This window comes from Sinohyriopsis cumingii, chromosome 2 (genome assembly GCF_028554795.1).
Source record: "Sinohyriopsis cumingii isolate HCF-2022 chromosome 2, ASM2855479v2, whole genome shotgun sequence".
Taxonomy (NCBI): domain Eukaryota; kingdom Metazoa; phylum Mollusca; class Bivalvia; order Unionida; family Unionidae; genus Sinohyriopsis; species Sinohyriopsis cumingii.
The window spans coordinates 142,412,609-142,428,967 of NC_142962.1; the positions used below are offsets into that span (position 1 = coordinate 142,412,609).

The 16,359-nt window shown below is 33.4% G+C and overlaps 1 protein-coding gene across 7 annotated transcripts in view; it reads left to right on the forward strand.

Moving 5' to 3' along the window:
* Positions 1–614: 614 nt before the first annotated feature.
* The window catches only part of LOC149805977 (monocyte to macrophage differentiation factor 2-like), a 62,327-nt gene continuing 46,582 nt past the window's right edge, over positions 615–16,359 (forward strand). For 3 of the 7 annotated variants that reach the window (XM_089950774.1, XM_089950778.1, XM_089950777.1), the window contains exon 1: positions 616–715. The gene's annotated coding sequence lies outside the window, so the exon portion shown is untranslated. Of the gene's footprint in view, positions 792–16,359 lie in introns of all 7 variants that reach the window. The other 4 variants (XR_016419835.1, XM_089950779.1, XM_089950776.1 and 1 more) reach the window with 3 other exon arrangements.

A 16,359-nucleotide genomic window follows, 5' to 3' on the forward strand; every position in this document is an offset into this window, starting at 1 on the left:
TTTTCATTTTTTTGTATGAAGTTTTATTTTCATATTTGGACTTTTAAGCAAGTGGTCTGTTCACGCTCCCTGCTGCTTTCCCCGATGCAACTGTTCTATTAAATGCATATCTTCCCTAATAAAATTGTATTGCAAATTTTTACTTTCCTTATTATGCTCCTGAGCCATTTTGACTAAGAAAATTTTTATAGTATTTCGATTCCGACTTGAAATAATAATAATAATAATAATAATAATAATAATAATAATAATAATAATAATATTATTATTATTATTATTTTAGAGCAATCTTCCCATACAGGCCCTCAAAGAAGAAGGAGTACATTTCACAAGGTCCATTCCAATATGTTCCCCTCCAAAAAGACGTTGAAGACGAAATTCTTCTTCTTCTATGACGTTTTTTAAATGCTTTTTCTGCCATTTACAGTAATGAAGGTGATATACCTGTTCATACTCAAAGCTATTCAATATCCCCGAACACTATTTTGTTTCATAAACAAAGTGTCAGAATCTGTGTTTTAATGAAAGTTTATCTGAGAAGCAGATTTAGTCTTGACGAAATCCAACTGCTTATTTATGTTTGCCGTTTGCGAGAGACTTGGAGAGAGTTTCCTCCCGGTTCCGTTTCATGTGCTTGTCCCCTATCCAAAGATTAGTGAATAGGTGTTCTTCAAATGTCAAACGACTGGATTGCAGAGAATGAGCCCTGGTTTTAGTAAGCCATAGTTTTGGAAGAGATATCTGTTAAGCAGCGTATAATTACAGCTTTTGTAAGAGTTATGATGAAAACAGTCAGTGTTCGTTTTAATATTGGTCTCATTCTCACTTGGAATGGCAATTTATCCGATATCAGCTGTTTTTACAAATTCAGTATAGATATCTGAAATTAATAATTAATTTTCGTAAAATTTTGGCAATAACGTTATTGTGTTTCTGTATTGTCGTTTGTTTCATTTCGTTTAACATTCTTCTAAAAGGGGTCTGCCTAATCAGTAATGCATGATAATTGGCAGTAGACGAAATACAGTCGTGTAAAAAGAAATTGAACTGTTACAGTACAGTACAGCTTGCTACAATGTCGTAGCCTCAACTTGATTTATTGTGGTTGAGAATTTAATTATAAGATAGTTGTGGTAAATTTTCTTCATTTAAAACTTTTAAAATTAATGATAACAAATAAACAAACAGAAAACCTGACCACGAGGTAGGAGTCAGGGTACTAATATTAGTACTACAGTACAGCATGATACTAATAAAGCGTTGACTATGGATTTTGCTGAATAATGTAAATGTATTTGTTTTCTACTGTTGTTCATCCACTGAGAATACTATGATATACGTACCAACAGGGGATGATTTTTTTCTTCAGAATTATAGAATATATAAAAATGTAATGTTTTCTGCATAATTTGAGTGTGCAGAATTAAAAAAAATGAACTCAACTTTATGATATTTTTTCAAATAAATTCACAGCATGCAATTAAATACCTGCACCGTCCACCATTTTAATATTGGTCTTATTTCAAGCTAAAACTTGCATATTTCTTCCATATTGTTTTTTTATAGAAATGTTTTGTGAACATTGCATTTGATAATAAATTCACTTTTTTATTGTTTCGACTGCTTCTTAAGCCTATTTATGCCTATTTTTTAATCTCCCCCCCTTTATTTTTGCATGAAATACCATAACAATGAGTTATACACAGGTTGAAATTATGTTACTCTTAAAACTAATACTAGTGCTTAATCATTACAGTGTTCTTGTACATATGTGTTAAACCGCTCCGGTGGCCTAGTGGTTAGAGCGTCCGCCTCGGATGCGGGAGGTCGTGGGTTCGATCCCCGGCTGAGTCATACCAGAGACTTAAAAAATGGTACTAACAGCTGCCTCGCTTGGCGTTCAGCATTAAGAGGTTAGTGTTAGGACTGGTCGGCCTGGTGTCAGGATAATGTGACTGGGTGGGACATCATGCTACATGTCTGCGGCATGATGCCCCAGTGCTAGACATCACTATAAACTGCCACACTGCAGACATCGTAGCGATATGACTGAAAAATTGTTAAAGCTACGTTAAAAATCAAAAATCACATCACATCACATATGTGTTAAATCTGAAATCACAATTTTGTAAACAACAATTGCCACTTTAGAATTTAATTATAAGATAGTTGTGGTCAAATTTCCTAATTTTAAAACTTTAAAATTAATGATAAAAAATAAACAAACAGAAAAATAACTTTGAATTCTTCCACGATTATACAAAGGAACTGTCATCTGGACAAAATAATTGACAAATTCCTCATTCACTTTTTCTTCATATGTAGGTTTTCCGCCAATTTATTATTGCAGTAAATCTGCATTTCTATGGTGTTAATTGAGCATGTTGCAACCTTACATTTTGGATGTGAAAAACTTGTGATATTTTCTTAAAAATTCTGACCAATCTTCAACAATATTATACAATTCATGAAGTAGTATTGTGAAGTCAGAGAGTGAGAGAGAAGGAACTGTCACTGAGTTCTGTTGAAATATTTATGATTATTTATTTTTTAAATAAAGTGATATCATACAGATCGATTATTTGTTCTTTATAATGGCAATATACAGAATAGATTGATATTCACAACAAATGCCATGAATTGGTTTTCTTTTATTTCAGAATAATTAAAATTTTATCATTAACAAAGTTTGTGTGATTTTGAACTCAATGTATGCACTATTTTTGTCATTGTTTACATTTTTATGTACCCATGTGCCAGAAAAAGTTACTTTTCTTGCTAGCATGGGTGACCTATTAAAAGAGGTAATTCAAGTGTTTTCCACATATATTCTCACATATTGTAGCATTATTTGTGTAAAATGATCTCCAGAGTATTTAAAAAGTAGGTATATATATTCTTTTTTTATAGTTTTACTGCATTTTGAAAAATGATACTGTCATTTATTTCTGCTGAATATGCTGTTCAGAAGGCCCAATGTCATATACACTGAATATAGGCTGTTGACCTCTCAAACATGAATACATTTGGATGCATTAATGTCGGCATTTTACATATGAAAGTGGAGAAAGTACCAGTGGTAATGAGGTTGCCATTTTGAAAAAATATTAATATTGGTTGCAAGCGCCCTCTAGCATAATCCATGGCTTCTAATATATGATGGTATAGTTGCAGTACAGTAATTGGACACTACTTGAATATACAGTAAGGTAGACTCTGCCATGGCAACAAGTATAGATTTATTTATTTTATGTACTGTGCGTCTCCAGTTAGGAATAATTGATTTTAATTTTCTTTGTTATGATTTAAAATAGTTGTTTTTTTCAGTAATGTAAGGCCATACAGTAATGTAAAAGAAATTACTGTAAGATTTGAATTTTAGTGTATGGACTTAAATATGAAAGTAAAAAATAGCAGATTGGGGATTGTTGGATTTGTTTTATTATTGTTGTTGTTTTTTATTTGGATGGTAGAGAAAACATGATACTGTGGAACCAAGTTACCAAAAACTAACACTGCCCACTGTATATTTTACCATTTGTTGAAAGCTGCTTTGCTCTTTTTATCCATGCCTTTGGGAAACTTTCAGAACAATGCTTCTCGCACATTTCATGCTTTTTTTTAATGCACCAAAAATCCAATTTGATTCATTAATTGTAACAGAAATATTGTCTTCATGTTTGCCCAACTGAGTGCCTCAGAGTTGTCAACAATTTGAGCTTCAATAAACGTTGAAGTATTTTTCTTGATCGTTTCTCCATAGCAATGAAGACATTACAGAGCCTTGACTGTCACTATTGTATGACGAAAGCTTATCTGTGGCAGCTTCATTACTAGTGTCACTTCTAGGTTGGTGATAGTTATGGATCAGCAAAGTCAGGGTCATTGGTGTAATTTTTGTACAAAAGGCTGCGATATTTATTGCACACAAATATTTGTACATGTTGAAATATTGTTCTGAGGAACAGTGATGTTCTGCAGCCTGCCAGTAACTGTCCTCAGATTGAGGATATTTGTTTCTTTATTCAATAAAAATTAAGCTAAATAAATGTGCCGTTAAAATTAAATGATTAGTATCCACCCGATAGATGAAGATGTAGTCTGCCAGAAAAATTTCCCTGTAAATCGTATACCAAAAGAAAAACTTAAACTTAATAACTTTGATGTGATTCTAACACAGTGACCTCAGATTTGACCTTTGGAATGAAAGCCTTTTAACTTTTCAGAATTACCATAAATGGGCACACATTTTATGGAAATGCTGAAGTAATGAACTATTTGGAAGTTGTACTATACATCATTTGGCTGAATTCAAGGCAGCGAAAACCTCATGATGTAAAATATTTTGAACATTTCATAGAAATCGGTTGCAAGTTTTCTTATCTGAATTTTCATGTCTCTGAATTTGTTGTAGTTTTTTGTGTGTATTATTAGTTATTTAATTAATTTTGCCAGTTTTACAATTCAAATAACAAAACATTATTGTTTTGAGTTGCCTTTGAAACCCATCCAGTTCAGAGTAAAAGGAACTTTTAAAACCCCTTCTATGACAAAGTTGTTTCTGTGTCTGCCTGCCAAGAGTGTTAATGATATAATTTAAGTAATTTGCATTCTTTTCAATTGTATAAGACCCATACAGTTTGTCCCAAAAAGGATTCTGAGGTATGGGTCAGAACTCTTATCACTAGACTGAAAAATCCTTTCCTTTGTATTTTTTTTCATACTTGAAATTCATTTTTTATGGAGGAGAATGAAGATTAGTTCTTGATACTTTATGAGCCTTTGATAATTTATATTTGAAATCCAAATGTAGTCAAGAAGATTAATCTTGTAATCTTCATTTGGCAGAAGTTTCTCATTCTACAACTTCAGTGGTTCACAGCCAGTATGTCCAAAAACAGGTTCAAAAGGACTAAGACCCAATGATTCATTCTTGAACTGATTCTCTAAATTAAAATAACAACAAATGAACACCCTCATGCCATCTTTACCCGTTTCACAGCAATATGACTGAAAAATATTCTTCAAATTTTGATGAAATCTTTCTAAAGCCCCTTGACTTTCAGGGTGATAGGCAGAAGATTTGAACTGTTGGATGCCTAATTCATGCATAACTTATTGGAAATTTCCAGACATAAAATTTGACACTTGATCAGACTGGACAGATTTGGAAAGGACATCAAAACATTAAAATATTGTATCAAAGTTTCTATGATAGTTTTAGTTTTAATATTTCTCAAAGGAATTGTTGCTGGAAATATTGTGGATGCACCATTATTATCAGCAACTATTGGTTGCCTGATACGGGTTTGGGTAAGGGACCTACACATTGCACCATTATTCTTCTAAATGAATCATCAAATGCTTTGTTGTTGTTGTTGTTGTGGGGCTTAATGCCATTTTTCAGCACACGATAGGCTATACATGGTGGCCAGTATTAATGGTGGAGGAAGAACCCAGGAAAACTCCGGAAAGAACCACTGACCAACGAGAAGCTACTGGCAAGCTTTCTCACATACCCACATTGGCTGAATCCGAGACTCGAACTGCCGCAGACAGAGGTGAGATGGCAGTGATCTGTAACGGAGAGTGCTTTAGACCACTCGGCCACTCGGGGCCCCTATTCATCAAATGCAGAAATAGGTTGTAGATAAGCTGAAGGTAACTTTTGATTGTGTTTTCCTACTATTTGACAATTGTAAAAAAAGATATGCAGTATTTAGAAAATATCACTTTTAATTATAGGTCAATAAAAATTATTCAGGATCTTGTGATAAGTCTTGTTGACTCTGAAATGACCAGCCAAGGGAGTTTCGTGGGCTAGAATAAAAATTTCCTGTTAATATGACTTCATTAATTTGAAAGCTCACTGACCATTCATCACTAGCATGTACCTCAGGTGGTCTCCATTTGTTCATAAGGACTGCATTTTTCACAAAATGAAAAACTAGCCTTGTGTGGCTTCATTTTCAATAGCCATATGAAACAAACAGGACATCTCAGGATCTTGTTCCTGTCAACAAGTGAATGTCTTTTGTCAAACTGATTAGAATAGAGAGAAAGAATAGTAAAAAGAAGTTCACTAAGATCCATATCTGTTGATTGATCAATACTGGGAGCAAAAGTGACCTCATCAAAAGACTGACCAATAAATGTGTCAGCTAAAGGAATAATTTTCTGATCAACATCCAAACAAGGTTTGTCATTTACAAGTGGATTAACAATGACCTTATCTTCAGCTAGGTCATTGCCTTGTAATAAATGAATGGTCCTGATAGCAAAAGAAGTCACTTCTCTGGTAGTCACAGTCCTGAGACTATGTCTAATGTCAAGACTACGTCTAATGCCAAATTGACACATTGGAGAGGAACATTAAGAAAGCAGTACTCTACTACATGAAAAGGAACACTTGCACTTGAAGAAGACTTCTCAGACAATGGTAAATTACCTGATAACAATGACTGATAAACTCTCGAGTCCGTTAATATTTTAATAGGGATAAGCTTGGCAGATCACCAATAAGTGTTATAGAACCTTCTGATATGAATGATTCATAATCTCCAATATATAATCAGACTAGGGTTAATTTGGCCCAACAAGTTTATTGCTTTCAATGTGACCTTGACCTTTTTAAAAAAGAGCATTTGGAATAGTACTGTCTTTATTCTGTGACTTATTTTTCAACCTGTAGCACTGAGAAATTACATTCCCTTTTGTTTTACAAGAAGTGCACATAATAAGAGATAAGGATTTCTGATCAGTCTTATCTGATATTTGATTTGAAAAGCACAGATGTGAATCATTTTTATGACAACCTTCCTATGAAAATTATTTTCATAAATCATCTACAAATAGTTCTTGTAGACACATTGTGATCTGTTACCCATTAAAATGTTTTAGAAATTGTAGGAAATAAATAATGTGAGTTCATCCTTACCAACTTCAAAAGCTGAAAAGAACTGCAATTTCTTGTTTTTCTCTTCTGTATTTTTATTGTCAGTGTTTCCACATTTATCCTGGACAAATATCATTTTACTGCCATGCATACAATGGTAACTAGGTAATCCAAATTCTCTTACTATGGAAGTACTTGATATATAGATAATTCTTTGCTATGATTTCTTTTACTTGTGTTTTCAGGTTTTTGAATTAGCCAGTTGTTCACTGATGAAAACTTTTTGATATGTGATGTTTGGATACTTCACTAACTCTGAAAATTGAGATCTAAAAATAAATTTCTAAATATTACTGATGTGGGGTCCAGGATGGCCAAGTTGTCTAATGTGCTTACCATTACCAGTCACTGCCATCTCGCCTCTGTCTGCATGGGTTTGAGTCTCAGGCTTGGCCAATGTGAGAAAACTTGGCAGTAGTTTCTTATGGGTCTGTGGTTCTTACCAGCATTTTCTGTGGTTCTTCCTCCACCAGTTATACTGGCTGCCATGTACAAACTGTCATTTCATTGATAAATGGCGTTAAACCCCCAAACAACAACAACTGATGTTGCATGTAAATGTATCTTTGCTAGCCAAGGTTCCAATAATTGTTAACTGTATCTACACCTTGGCGGATCAAGTGGATATTTCTATGCTTCGGGTCTGTGAATTTATTGGATATGGTGGCTTGCCACACTATCTAATCAAAATTAAGCTGTTCAGATTTGAACACTGTTCATACATGATCAGAACAAGGGGAGCACATAATTTGAATGGACTCATAAATATACAATTTTCCACTGCTTGTCCATGTTTGTACAAATGCGTTTCACTCAAATGCACCTGTAATGTCTTCTCTCTGGTAAATAGTCATACTTCTGATGTCAGACTTATAAAGTATCTTTTTGTAGTTAATTGCCTCCGCTATTTTCGGCTGATCTACAATGCACCACGCTATTGGTTACTTAGTATTACATACTAAGGGAGGTAACTCATTAAATCCAATAGATGTTGCTAGGACAAAGCACTAAAATATCTGTTTGATTTGCTAGGGTTAGATAGGGTTATCATATCAGAACCTTGGCTAGTGAAGATGCTGTAAATGGAGCACTAGTAAAAATAAAGCTTGGTATAGAAATAACAGAGCAGCTGTATCACATTTGTGGATAAATATATGATATATAGTCATAAATCATGTTTATGAACTCAGCTGGTGAAGGAAGGTAGAAGTACTAATATTAGTACTAATAGGTACCTGATGCTGGCTTGATGCTAAAATGGGTCAAAATCTTGAAAGCATCCATAGGGAAAGCAAAAAGTTTAAAACCCTGCTAATACATGGTCCTTTAGGGACTGACCATCCCATTTTCAATGGGTAATGGGACTAGTTTTTTATATTCTGAATGCTTTTATTTAGGATCTTCAAACTTGTTTTCTTCTCTCTGAACATACAAAAAGGGGTGGAAACTAGGGATGGATGGGTAGGGAAATTTTGCTGGATACCCATTCATCCCTTGTGAAAACCATAAAAAAGTATCAAGCTTGTGGTGGGTACCAGTAAGTGTGGATCAACAGCGGTTGAAATGACTATAACACAGATTTCAAGGATTGGTCTTTTCACATTGCATTATATCCAGATGGAGACCAAAATGAACCTAAATGGTGTTTACATTACCAGGATTTGAGATTTGTATTGGATACCTTCTCGGTAAAGTCACCTAAGAATGTACTGATGTTTTTGTCAACAACTTTACTGAAGGCAGTGATTTTGAAAGGTCAAAATTGCATTAGGACATTTGTTTTAATCACGCTTTTTGCATGTGGACATTTCATGACTTAGATTGGACAGATTTTTTAAGGTAACAATACTCAGACTATAGATTTCTTGAAACAAACACAAAATTAGGTATTATGGTATCATAAAGTTTTATTTTGTCATAATACTTAAAACACATCACAGCTGCACTGAAGATATATCTTTTCTTTAATGCTTTCAGCCACATAAAGTTTCTCATATATTTATTTGGCAATGGATGAACCTGTTCCCTCAGTAATCATAAGATTCATGATAAAATCTGTTGAAACCTGCATACTTTCAGGTTACTTGAGCATAGATGACCTAAAGTTTATGAACATCTATATCGGTGCTCTCATTAGCAAGAACTGTCTCAGTTGGTGAAGTCTCTACCTTTTCTTGTGCTGATTTGAATTGGATTGATATGGAGTGCAGAAATGTCAATATGCTGCTTTAAGTCATGTACCACCTCCTTGATCTGATTGGACTTTCTAATAGTTTCATATGCGATTGAAACTTTGCATCAAAATGAGCTGTCTGGTGATCAACCATTTTATGGTGGTTATCCAGAGCAGACATGTAGAACCTGTAGCAAAAGCATCCTTCCTACCCCATTGTGTAAAACCACATGTGCATTGTTCTTGTTCCATGTTATCTAACCACAGGTAAATCCTCAGCCAGGTAGACATCTGCACACAGAGTTAGGTGGGTTTTCCCCAGCAAAAAGCACATCATTGGTTGTATACCTCAGATGACAAGGACATGCTCCAGCTTCCATTGGTATTTCCATCCACAGTCGATAGCCATAGTCTCCATTGTATATATGTTGGGGATGATTGAGAGAGACTTCCTTCCTCATTTTGGGTACTTAGATTCAATTCAGCATCTGCTAGATGGAGAATGACAGATAGGAAGAGGCTTTTTCTCCCCTTATGGGGCTTTGCTGTTATTTCAGCATCCATTATCATGAGATGAATTTTTCTCACAGGCAAGAGAGCTTACACATCTCTCACAGAAAGAGACTTGTCGTTTTCAGCTACAAGGTGAGCAATATAGTTTCCACATTTAATTCTTCAAGTCCGTCATACAACCTCCTTACTGACAAATTCAGCTTAATAATGCTGACAGTTAAGTTATTGCTGACATTAAAACATAGTTTTTAGGGAGAATGGAATTACGTTTAATTATGTAGCACTTACCTGTCACTATTAGATGCCCCCTAATGATCCTGCACTGATGTCCTTCATTAGTCAAACATCTTGAAAAAGAATGAGGATGCACTATAGTGCATAGGCTGCATGATGTAGATCAGACAGTTAAACTAGATGTTTTAAGAAAGTCTTAGAACCAGGAGTTGGTGCATCTATCATGGATGAGGTATTGTCATTGAGGAAAGTTGAAGCTTAATAATAGAAACAGGTAAGTATTACATAATTAAAACTAGTTTTACTCCCACAAAAAAGTACTTATTAATTATATACAGCTGTAGTAAAATAGGGAAAATCAACATGATATTAAGTTTGATATCTACTTTACATAGGATGTTATTCTTACAATACTGCATGATATAAAGTTTGGGATATAGTTTACATTGGATCTGTTCTTCCAATACTACATGATATAAAGTTAGGGATCTAGTTTACATTGGATGTGTTCTTACAATACTACATGATATAAAGTTTGGGATCTAGTTTACGTACATTGTGCTCTTACAATACTAAATGATATAAAGTTTGAGATCTAGTTTACATACTGCATGATATAAAGTTTGGGATCTAGTTTACATTGGATCTGTTCTTACAATACTACATGATATAAAGTTTGGGATCTAGTTTACATTGGATCTTTTCTTACAATACTACATGATATAAAGTTTGGGATCTAGTTTACATTGGATCTTTTCTTACAATACTACATGATATAAAGTTTGGGATGTAGTTTACATTGGATCTTTTCTTACAATACTACATGATATAAAGTTTGGGATCTAGTTTACATATATTGTTTTCTTACAATACTACGTGATATAAAGTTTGGGATCTAGTTTACATTGGATGTGTTCTTACAATACTACATGATATAAAGTTTGGGATCTAGTTTACATTGGATCTGTTCTTACAATACTACAAGATATAAAGTCTGGGATCTAGTTTACATATATTGTGTTCTTACAATACTACATGATATAAAGTTTGAGATCTAGTTCACACTGGATGTGTTCTTACAATGCTACATGATATAAAGTTTGGGATCTAGTTTACATTGGATGTGTTCTTACAATACTACATGATATAAAGTTTGGGATCTAGTTTACATACATGTGTATTGTGTTCTTACAATACTACATGATATAAAGTTCGAGATCTAGTTTACACTGGATGTGTTCTTACAATACTACATGATATAAAGTTTGAGATCTAGTTTACACTGGATGTGTTCTTACAGTACTACATGATATAAAGTTTGGGATCTAGTTTACACTGGATGTGTTCTTACAATACTACATGATATAAAGTTTGAGATCTAGTTTACATTGGATGTGTTCTTACAATACTACATGATATAAAGTTTGAGATCTAGTTTACATTGGATGTGTTCTTACAATACTGCATGATATAAAGTTTGGGATCTTGTTTACATCTATTGGGTTCTTACAATACTACATGATATAAAGTTTGGGATCTAGTTTACATACATGTATATTGTGTTCTTACAATGCTACATGATATAAAGTTTGAGATCTAATTTACACTGGATGTGTTCTTACAATACTACATGATATAAAGTTTGGGATCTAGTTTACACTGGATGTGTTGTTACAGTACTACATGATATAAAGTTTGGGATCTAGTTTACATACCTTGTGTTCTTACAATACTACATTATATAAAATTTGGGATCTAGTTTACATTGGATGTGTTCTTACAATACTGCATGATATAAAGTTTGGGATCTAATTTACATTGGATGTGTTCTTACAATACTGCATGATATAAAGTTTGGGATCTTGTTTACATATATTGGGTTCTTACAATACTACATGATATAAAGTTTGGGATCTAGTTTACATACATGTATATTGTGTTCTTACAATACTACATGATATAAAGTTCGAGATCTAGTTTACACTGGATGTGTTCTTACAATACTACATGATATAAAGTTTGAGATCTAGTTTACACTGGATATGTTCTTACAGTACTACATGATATAAAGTTTGGGATCTAGTTTACACTGGATGTGTTCTTACAATACTACATGATATAAAGTTTGAGATCTAGTTTACATTGGATGTGTTCTTACAATACTACATGATATAAAGTTTGAGATCTAGTTTACATTGGATGTGTTCTTACAATACTGCATGATATAAAGTTTGGGATCTTGTTTACATATATTGGGTTCTTACAATACTACATGATATAAAGTTTGGGATCTAGTTTACATACATGTATATTGTGTTCTTACAATGCTACATGATATAAAGTTTGAGATCTAATTTACACTGGATGTGTTCTTACAATACTACATGATATAAAGTTTGGGATCTAGTTTACACTGGATGTGTTGTTACAGTACTACATGATATAAAGTTTGGGATCTAGTTTACATACCTTGTGTTCTTACAATACTACATTATATAAAATTTGGGATCTAGTTTACATTGGATGTGTTCTTACAATACTACATGATATAAAGTTTGGGATCTAGTTTACACTGGTCATGTTCTTACAATACTACATGATATAAAGTTTGAGATCTAGTTTGCACTGGATGTGTTCTTACAATACTGCATGATATAAAGTTTGGGATCTAGTTTACATTGGTCATGTTCTTACAATACTACATGATATAAAATTTGGGATCTAGTTTACACTGGATGTACCTCTGTCTGCGGCGGTTCGAGTCTAAGATTCAGCCAATGTGGGCATGTGAGAAAGCTTGCCAGTAGCTTCTCGTGGGTCGGTGGTTCTTTCCGGGGTTTTCCGGGTTCTTCCTCCACCATTAATACTGGCCGCCATGTATAGCCTATCGTGCTGAAAAATGGCATTAAACCCCACAACAACAACTACACTGGATGTGTTCTTACAATACTGCATGATATAAAGTTTGGGATCTAGTTTACATTGGTCATGTTCTTACAATACTACATGATATAAAATTTGGGATCTAGTTTACATTGGATGTGTTCTTACAATACTACATGATATAAAGTTTGGGATCTAGTTTACGTACATTGTGCTCTTACAATACTACATGATATAAAGTTTGTGATCTAGTTTACATTGGATGTGTTCTTACAATACTGCATGATATAAAGTTTGGGATCTTGTTTACATATATTGTGTTCTTACAATACTACATGATATAAAGTTTGGGATCTAATTTACATATATTGTATTCTTACAATGCTACATGATATAAAGTTTGAGATGTAGATTACACTTTATGTGTTCTTACAATACTACATGATATAAAGTTTGGGATCTAGTTTACACTGGATGTGTTGTTACAATACTACATGATATAAAGTTTGAGATCTAGTTTACACTGGATGTGTTCTTACAATACTACATGATATGAAGTTTGGGATCTAGTTTACATACATTGTGTTCTTACAATACTACATGATATAAAATTTGGGATCTAGTTTACATTGGATGTGTTCTTACAATACTGCATGATATAAAGTTTGGGATCTAGTTTACACTGGATGTGTTCTTACAATACTGCATGATATAAAGTTTGGGATCTAGTTTACATTGGTCATGTTCTTACAATACTACATGATATAAAATTTGGGATCTAGTTTACACTGGATGTTTTCTTACAATACTGCATGATATAAAGTTTGGGATCTAGTTTACATTGGTCATGTTCTTACAATACTACATGATATAAAATTTGGGATCTAGTTTACATTACATGATATAAAGTTTGGGATCTAGTTTACATTGGATGTGTTCTTACATACTACATGATATAAAGTTTTTTGATCTAGTTTACATACATTGTGTTCTTACAATACTACATTATATAAAATTTGGGATCTAGTTTACATTGGATGTGTTCTTACAATACTGCATGATATAAAGTTTGGGATCTAGTTTACATTGGTCATGTTCTTACAATACTACATGATATAAAATTTGGGATCTAGTTTACACTGGATGTGTTCTAACAATACTGCATGATATAAAGTTTGGGATCTAGTTTACATTGGTCATGTTCTTACAATACTACATGATATAAAATTTGTGATCTAGTTTACATTGGATGTGTTCTTACAATACTGCATGATATAAAGTTTGGGATCTAGTTTACGTACATTGTGCTCTTACAATACTACATGATATAAAGTTTGAGATCTAGTTTACATTGGATGTGTTCTTACAATATTGCATGATATAAAGTTTGGGATCTAGTTTACATACATGCATTGTGTTCTTACAATACTACGTAATATAAAATTTGTGATCTAGTTTATATTGGATGTGTTCTTACAATACTACATGATATAAAGTTTGGGATCTAGTTTACATTGGATGTGTTCTTGCAATACTATGTGATATAAAGTTTGGGATCTTGTTTACAAATATTGTGTTCTTATAATACTACATGATATAAAGTTTGGGATCTAGTTTACATATATTGTTTTCTTACAATACTATGTGATATAAAGTTTGGGATCTAGTTTACATATATTGTGTTCTTACAATACTACATGATATAAAGTTTGGGATCTAGTTTACATACATGTATATTGTGTTCTTACAATACTACGTGATATAAAGTTTGGGATCTTGTTTACATATATTGTGTTCTTACAATACTACATGATATAAAGTTTGAGATCTAGTTTACATTGGAGGTGTTCTTACAATACTGCATGATAAAAAGTTTGGGATTTGGTTTACATTGGATGTGTTCTTGCAATACTACGTGATATAAAGTTTGGGATCTAGTTTACATGGATGTGTTCTTGCAATACTACGTGATATAAAGTTTGGGATCTTGTTTACATATATTGTGTTCTTACAATACTACGTGATATAAAGTTTGGGATCTTGTTTACATACATTGTGTTCTTACAATACTACATGATAAAAAGTTTGATATCTAGTTTACATTGGATGTGTTCTTACAATAATACTACACATTCTGCTTAAGAAATGGTAAGCTGTTATGTAAACCAAGTGAAACATATCTGAAATGATAGGGTTCATTGTATACATGTAGTTTAGATAGCTGGATTTAGCAGATAATGTGTCACATCATACACTGTGGGTCATTGACATAGGTGGAAATATGTATTTTTAAGCCTACATTGATCTTATTCATCCAAGAAAGAAGCTTGTATTATTTTTCTATAAATATTTGTTTAATGTGTTCTTTCATGCTTAAAGTAACGTGTGATCTGGACTGTTGATTAGAATACATGTGCACAACAGTTCTTCACTTTTAATTAGTGTTAATTTATATGTTCTGGCATGGGGTGGGAGTGATGGTTGTTGTTGTTGTTGTTGTTGTTTTTGTTGTGGGGTTTAACGCCATTTTTCAGCACACGATAGGCTATACATGGCGGCCAGTATTAATGGTGGAGGAAGAACCCGGGAAAACCCCGGAAAGAACCACCGACCCTTGAGAAGCTACTGGCAAGCTTCTCACATACCCACATTGGCTGAATCTTAGACTCGAACCGCCGCAGACAGAGGTGAGATGGCAATGATCCATAACGAAGAGCGCTTTAGACCACTCGGCCACTCGGGGCCTCCGGGAGTGATGGTACTACAGGTCTTAGTAAACAATACTATAACCCAATAATCAAGTGCATTTCTCAGCAAAGCATGTTAAAGTTACTGAACAATGTTATACTTGGACAGAAAATAAGAAAAGTGCAAATTGCCAACTTTAATTGCTGTGAAACAAGCAATTTAGTTTTAAAAGATAATTTCCTATCTGAGGAAGTGTTTTGAAGATTCTAGTTTAACAATAAAGGTGTCCCCCCTCCATTTTTGGGGATTAAATTTTCTTTTTAAAATTGTGCATTTATATATTGTGACCAATGAGACATGTTGTTAGCAACATGTGTTTCAGAGCACATTTTCAGGTTTCAGTTTAATCCATAGTGATTCTAAGGGGATGATTGATTTTTGCTCTCATCTCTCTGGAAAATCTGAAACAAATTCATCCCTTTCCAAACATGTGGACTGTCACATATAGGTATGGTTATTGGTATCCTAACCTGTAGATCATGTAAGTGGAAACACCTTTTAAAGGGGAATTAAGTGTATATATTGTCACTTACCTGTTGGAAAAAAAAAACATGTATGCAGTGAAATAGATCTATAAAGGACAGTATTGAGATGGAGGGAAATATTATGAAGGCAGTGTGATATTGCCAAAAATTTTGATCTCTAATATATGTATACTCTGAGTAGGGGAAAGTTCTAATAATCAAGAATTGTCCAGAGCAAGGAAGAAACCTTTTCAGTTGTCTACACTGTTTTAATCGCGAGTCCAGCATGTTAACCAGTAAACCACCACACCTCTTATAATGCCATGAAGATATATACCTTTTTAACTAATCTGTGTCCACTGTCCACATTAGGCAGGTGTCCTTTTTTT